Source organism: Nicotiana sylvestris, chromosome 10 (assembly GCF_000393655.2).
Source record: "Nicotiana sylvestris chromosome 10, ASM39365v2, whole genome shotgun sequence".
In the NCBI taxonomy this organism is placed as follows: Eukaryota; Viridiplantae; Streptophyta; class Magnoliopsida; order Solanales; family Solanaceae; genus Nicotiana; species Nicotiana sylvestris.
In genome coordinates this window covers 162,804,512-162,812,538 of record NC_091066.1, presented here as the reverse complement: position 1 = coordinate 162,812,538, position 8,027 = coordinate 162,804,512, and positions in this window count along the sequence as shown.

Below are 8,027 nucleotides of genomic sequence, written 5' to 3'. Positions count from 1 at the left end.
CTACCCCCAGGTCCACGTCTTGAAAACCGACAAAAGTCACAAAACCCGAAAGTCCATTCACTCACGAGTCTAATCATACCAAATTTACTCAAATCCGACTATAAAATCCCCTTCAAAACCTCAAAATTCCATCTCAAGAACTATTCCATTTTCCCCCAAAATATTCACCCTAAATCACAATTTAGATGATAAATATCAAGATGAAATCATGGAATTTAACCAAAATCAAGTGAAGAACACTTACTCCAATCAACTCTATGAAAATCCCTTCAAACATCACCCAAATCCGTAGTCTCTAGCTCAAAATATGAAAAATGGGTTCAAACCCTCAATTTTGAATATAACACTGCCTGCCCGGATTTTACTCTTCGTGTTCGCATAGAACAACTTTACTGCCTCCTTATTTTACTCTTTGCGAATGTGATACCCTCCTCGCAAATGCGATGCCTTCCAAGCTCAACCTTTGCGAACGTGGCCATAACCTCGCAAACGTGTAGAACAATGGACTTGGGGTCCTCAGCTGCCTCTTCTCTTCGCGAACGCGACCCCTCTTACGTGTTCGCGATGTACACTCAGACCAAACCTTTGTGTTCGCATCCTCCTCTTTCCCAACACGAAGAACAAAAATTCCTCAACTCATATTAACCCTTCGCAAATGCGACTCCCCTTTCGCGAACGATGAAGAAAAACTCTAAAATAAAAAACTAGAAAATCTGCCAACTTCTAAAGCCAAGAAATGATCCGTTAACCACCCGAAACTCACCCGAGACCCTCGAGACCTCAACCAAACATACCAACACATCCCATAACATCATGAAAACTTAGTCAAACCTTCGAATCACTCAAAACAACATCAAATAACACTCGGATTCAAGCCTAAGAACTTTTAAACTTCCAAATTCCACAAACGAGGCCGAAACCCGCTAAACCCCATCTGGATGACCTCAAATTTTTCAAACAAGTAAAAATGACACCACGAACCTATTCCAACTTCCAGAATTCCATTCCGACCTTGATATCAGAATTTCCACTACCGGCCAAAATCGCCAAAATTCCAACTTTCGCCAATTCAAGCCTAAACCTACTACGGACCTCCAAATCACATTCCGGACATGCTTCTAAGTCCAAAATCACCTAACGGAGCTAACAGAACCATCAAAATTCAAATCTAAGGTCATTTACACATAAGTCAACATCCGGTCAACTTTTCCAACTTAAGCCTTCACATAAGAAACTAAGTGTCTTAATTCTCTCCAAATCCACTCTGGACCCAAAACAACTAACCCTGCAAGACATAATACATATAAAGAACACAAATGAAGTAGAAAATGGGGAAATGGGGCTACAACTCTCGAAATGACCGACTGGGTCGTTATATCCTTAATTAATTAGAGGTCCTAGGTTCGAATGTTTGGTATTGAGTTACCTTTGTTAGGGAGCGCTTTTATCCCTAATATGAAAGTCCATGTTGCGAATTTTGATTAAGTTGAGACCTATGCTGGTACCGGAAAACAACAACAACAATATAAAATTAAAAAAACAACTCATGAGATCCTACAAGTGGGGGTCGGAGGAGAGGAGTGTGTACGCAGATCTTATCTCAATCTTGGGAGGGGAAAAACGTTGTTTCTGATAGACCATCGGCTAAAATAAACAAAAAACTATGGATGCTCCTAATGATCTAAAGTCTCATCATACTTTGGCACGTCTGTCATTTTAAACTGCTTTGGGATCAATTCTGGTGACGTTTTTGGTTTGAATGACAATTGTGTATGCCTCTTTGAGTCCGTCCATTTTAGCACTAGTGGTGTGCCCTAAATTTGATCTAATTGGACATTTACTTCCCTCATAAACTGCATAAGTTTGATTTTAAAGGGATCATTCTAATTATTGTTACTGGGTCCACCACTGCCCCCCCCCCTCCCGCCCAGTCAAAGCTGACTTTGCCGCTCGGGGTATTGTTATCAACCTTCTGCATTGTTTGATTTGCAGGAGCACCGGGAGGAACTGCACGTTGTCCATTTGCATTGTTGGAAGCATACGACAACGTATGTTTTAATTCCGTCATGACTTGACAGGTCACGAGAGATGGCCCATAATGGCCCTTTGTTGTTCCCTCAGGATCCTTACTGTTTCGACGACGTGCTCATCTTTAGCATTGTCGGGGGTTGTCTCTCGAACATGTTGTGGATATTGCCCGCCGTGAATCGGCGTGGTCTTATTCCCCTCGTTGTGGGTATCACTGATGGAATCTTTGCACGGAGGCTGATTTCTTTGGGCCTCAACATTGGTGTTGACGCCGTTATCTGCCATTTTTGATGATTTTTGCTAAGCATAAAGAATCAAACAAGAATAGATGAAAGGATCAATTCAATTACACGACTGTCAATGACCCACGGTGGGCGCCAAACTATATACCCCTAAAATAGTACTATTGAATTTATACGTGGTTTATAGACAAGTAAATCTATTTGATCTAAAAACAGTAGATAAATTAGACAAAAATGTAAGACTTAGCCTTGAAATTGAAATAAAATGACAGATATCATAGTCCTGGGCGCAGAGCTTCTGGAGGCAGTAAGAATAATATAAATAAGCAAGAACGTAAATGTCATGACCCTAAACCCAGACTCCATCGTGATGGCGCCTCTCGTGAAGACAAGGCCAGCCGACACCCAATTCACTTTTAACAATTAAAAGGACACAATTTAAGTCATTAACATGATTAAATCCCAAAAGATTCAGTGAAACAGTACAATTTGCGAAACAAACATAGCCCGACATCGGGGTATCACCAGTCATGAGCATCTAAAACATGTGTCTAAAAGTCTAAAAGAGTTTATACAGTCTATTACAAAACTAGAAACGGAAAGTAAGATAGGAGGGAGAAACACTGGGCTACGAACATCGAGCAGCTACCTAGTAGACTCTGAATGGCCTGCTGGGAGCAATCAACCCTCATTGGCGGGACCTGAAGCTTCTGAATCTGCACATAGGGTGTAGAGAGTAAAGTGAGTACTCCAACTCAGTGAGTAATAACAATAAATGAAGAATGGGCGATAAGAAATCACGTAAAAACACAACAACATGCTATAAAGAGGCAGGTAAAACCAATAAAATACAATAAAACAGTGAAATCTTATAAAAACACCTTGGTTCAGAATAAGCTTCTTTAAAACACATTTTCAATAGTTAAACAAGTAAAAGAAAAGCAGCTAGAAAAGATAAACACATAAAATCCGCCCCTCGGGGCACAATGTCAACAGAATCAGCCCCTCGGGCAATAACATGGAACAACACCAGCCCCTCGGGCTATATCACATATCACACTGGGTACTCGTGCTCACTGTAGGTGTACAGAATCTGAGAGGGGCCCCTTACGGCCCAAGTGCAATATCAAGTCATCTCGTGGCATAATCAAATAGGCTCTCGGCCTCATATCAAGCCACTTTGTGGCGCACAACTCAGGCCATAGGCCTCATAATCATAATCAGTACAACACTACTGCGGCATGTAGCCCGATCCCATAATAATCCTCACAACACAGGTCATCAGCCCTACTCAGTCAGAAATCTCTAAAAGTCACTCGGGCATAGTAAAAGATGATGCTCAGCCAAAATATCATTTAAAGTATTAAAACAGAGTAAACATGGTTGAGTTATGGAAACAGTATAATATAGCATGACTGAGTACAAATATAAAATCAAAACAGTGAGGAAATTGCAATAAAAATCCCCTAAGGGTCTGAATAGTTGGCACAAGGCCCGAATATGGCATTCAGCCCAAGACATGATGATAGCAAATAGTTTTCAATCAAATACGTGGTAAACGGTCATTCGAGATGGACTAAGTCACAATCCCCAACGGTGCACGATCTCACGCTCGTTATCTAGCGTGTGTGTCACCTCAATATAGCACAACGATGTGTAATCCGTGGTTTCATACCCTTAGGACAACATTTACAATCATTACTCACCCTTATCCAGTCCGAAATCTAGCCCGCAATGACTTTGCCTCTCGAATCGGCCTCCGGATGCTCCAAATCTAACCAAAATCAATGCAAAACTATCAAAATATGCTAAGAGAACAAAGCTCACTCAAAAGAAATTAAATTATAACACAAATACCGAAATTGGCCAAACCCGACCCCCGGGCCCACGTCTCGAAATATGATAAAAATTATATCAATAGACTCCTTATCTCTCCCCGAGTTCATTCATTTCAAAATCACCAAAATCCAACCACAAATGATCCCTCAAATCCCCAATTTTAGGTCTCCAATTACAAGCTCTAGTTCTTCAATATTTAAGCTTAAATTAAACAATTTTCATGATTAATTAGGTAGAAATCACATTAGGATTGAGTATTAAGTCCATAAATCTTACCTCCAAGTGTTCCCCCTTGATTCCCTCTTCAATCCCCTTCAAAAAGTTTCAAAATCGCCCAAAAATGTAGGAACTTAGACCCAAAATCGCGGAAATGGGTCTTTTAAACATTCTGCCCAGGCATTCAAATCCTTCTTCGCGAACGCGGTCAAAGCCTCGCGTTCGCAAAGCACAACCAGACGTTGACCAATTTTTCCTCCTTCGCGAACGCGTTTGTTCTCTCACGAATGTGATGCTTCCTGACTCCAACCCTTCGCAAATGCGGGACCTCCCTCGCGAACGCAAAGGCCAAACCTTCAACCTCACATGTTAACCCTTCGCGAACGTGAGGGCTCACTCGCGAACGCGAAGGCCAACTGGTCTGCAACACACACAACAGTTTTCTACAATTTTCTACAACTTGAAATGATCCGTTTAACCACCTGAAACTCACCCGAGGCCCTCGGGACCTCAACCAAACATGTCAACATATCCCATAACATCATTCAAACTTTTTCCAACCTTCGGAACGCTCAAAACAATATCAAAATACCAAATTCGCATCGGATTCAAGCCTAAGAATTTCAAAATCTTCTAAATTCCGCTTTCGATCAAAAAGTCTACCAAACCACGTCCGAATGACCTGAAATTTTGCGCACACATCCCAAATGACACAACGGACCTACTGCAACTCCCAGAATTCCATACCGACCCAAATATCAAAATCTCACATAACAACCGGAAAATGCTAAAATACCAATTTCGCCAATTCAAGCCTAAATCTACTCCGGACCTTCAAAACACATTCTGATCACGCTCCTAAGTCCCAAATTATATCCCAAAGCTATCCAAACTATCGGAACTCACATCCAAACCCTTTAACACATAAGTCAACATCCAGTTGACTTTTCCAACTTAAGCTCACTCAAAAGAGACTAAGTGTCTCAAACCTTACTAAAACCTCTCTGAACCCGAGCCAACCAACTCGAACACAAAATACAGCTGAACAAGGCAATAAGAAGTAGAAATGGGGGAAACGGAGCGGTAACTCATGAAATGACCGGCCGAGTCGTTACAGTAAAATGTTATTAGCTTTTGGTAGAATATGGTGTATGCTTGTTAGGAAATTTGTCTCATTACAATGATGGTAGAGCTCACTATTTATAGTTACACCTAGGGAAGAAGGTCTCAAGCCCTTCTTAAATGACAATTATGAGGGCTATTGAAGATTGTGTAATGGTGGGCAATGAATGTTATATTCTCTATAACGGATCATGGCGCACTTAATGCTATAGAATATTCTTCATTAAATGCTACAGGTTGGCAGGCATTTATTTTATCTTTATGAATACCATTCTCTCTGATGACAAGTGAGATCATTGTCTCCGGACCCGACTGTCTTCTATTTTCGGCTTCACGTGTCGCTTTCTCATGCGATCATTAAATATGATCATATTTTACTCTATACAGATTCATTGGCGAATAGTTCTTCAAACTTAGTAAAATATCACTAAAAATGGACTGATCTTCTTTTCTAATATTCCTGGCTAATTTCAGATAGTATAAAAGAAGATCCTTTGGTTGCTACTAATCTTCAAATACAAGTATTTATAAAAAGGCATCAGTGACAGTAATATTGCTAATTTTCAACTATGTAGACACTCTTGTTCTTTTTCCACTTAATAAGAAATTGACAGGAAAAATAACTGACTTTCCCCCTTTCTTTTCAAAAAAGAAATTAGACAAAATAAGGTGAAGACAAATGGCAATCAATCTCAACACTATAGAGAATGATATGTCCTTTAATTTTTCCTCATCCACAGTACTCTAGAAGATTATGATTCTTGATACATTTCAAGAATCAGAATTTTTATGACTAGAAAAAGATTTCATAGTACTACAATAAGATGAAATATCCCTCGAATTAGACCATTAATTTATTCCAAACCATTGGATTGTACTACTCCAATCTATATTACTTCTAATTTATTTCTTGTAACATTTTTTTCGGGTTTAATTTTATATATCCATGAACATTGCAAAATGTATTTGTACAATCACGTCATTTATAAAGTAATTACATATAAATATATAGCATCATTTGATAACGTGATAAAAATGGTAAATGATCTGGTCCAATATGCTCAACTACGTACACTAGTAATATGATAAAAAATGGTAATTGACATTTACAATACGCTCAACTACATATACGAATGATCAACAAGGTTTGTGGTGGAGTGTCTTGAGCCGAGGGTCTTTCGGGAATAGTCTCTTACTTTTATAACGTAGGAGTAAGGTCTACATACACATTACCCTTCCCAGATTTCACATTGTAGAATACACCAGCTATATTGTTGTTGTTGTTGTTGGTTGTGGTGGAGTGATAAATATTAGCTCCTTCATCTTTGATTAATTAGAGGTTTCGGGTTCAAGTCTTAAGGATTGAGCCGCCTTTTGTTAGGAAACATATGATGTGAGACTTTCCCTTGTGAATGTTGATTTAGTTGGGCCTCACACCGGGATACCAGATATTAGGCGGAAAAAAGAAGTTATTGTTTAACCAAAAATAGTATTTTCACTCAAAGCTTTATTTTAGAAGAACTCAGGTTACTGATAATCAATATATAAAATGAATAAAAGAAATTGGCTTTGATAATAATCGGATGAACAGAACAAAACAAAGTAAATCAGTATATTTCGGTGATATTTCGTGTCTTTACAAATGATCAATCTTCTCCTTTTATAGCTATTTCTAAGTGGTACGTTTCGTTTCTTCCATAATTGATCCATTATTGTCAATTAATGGCATTTAATGACATTTAATGTAACGTTACAATCAGCAATCATATTTGATTCAATACAGATTCCTTAACGTTTCTGTATTTAATGCCCAACAGTTCGTATCTATTCCTTATTTTCTATCAGATTCATTCTTTCGTCATAAAGAGGTTCGAGCACCTGTCTTCCTTGCCTTGAATGACTACCCGTGCCTGTTGAAGCTCGTGCCTCTTTGATTATTCTTCATCACTTGTTCTTCTTTAACTGGTCCACGTGTCATCTTATAATGAATTCCATATATAAACTTAATTTTTCCTAATACAGATAGTCCAACACTTGCCATTTATTCATCAATAGAATATTTGGGAAGTGGATCTTATTAAAGCGGGAATATTTGCCGTCATTTAATATTCCCTGGAACTGATGCTTCAACTATCTCTTCCATTTAATGTCCATTACACGTGGCATCACATGGTTGGCTCTGCAACCTTTCAGCGCTTTTTAAGGCTTTTTTACAGCTTCACCAATTACGAAGAGTCAGTTTTTATTATGACATTTCCATCATTGTACCTTTGACAGTTGCTTTTGATAATAAATATAACTTTTTACCCTTGTCCTTTTCACAAAAGTTCAGAATATTCAATTCTAATCTTCTTTTTCCTCGTACTACTACGTCTTCTTCAAACCCTAACCCTCGGAGAGTTCCCATTGTTGACAATTTTTTTCTTGCTCCTATTAGAAGTAGGAGAGGAGGAAGGCTTCGTAGTTTAGGGTCTTCTTCATCACGAATCCACTCTCTTCCTTCATCGAGTTCTACTCCTCCGTCTAGAACTAGAGGTTCCCTTTCTCAAAGGTCTTCTTCTAGAGGTAAAGAACCCTCTA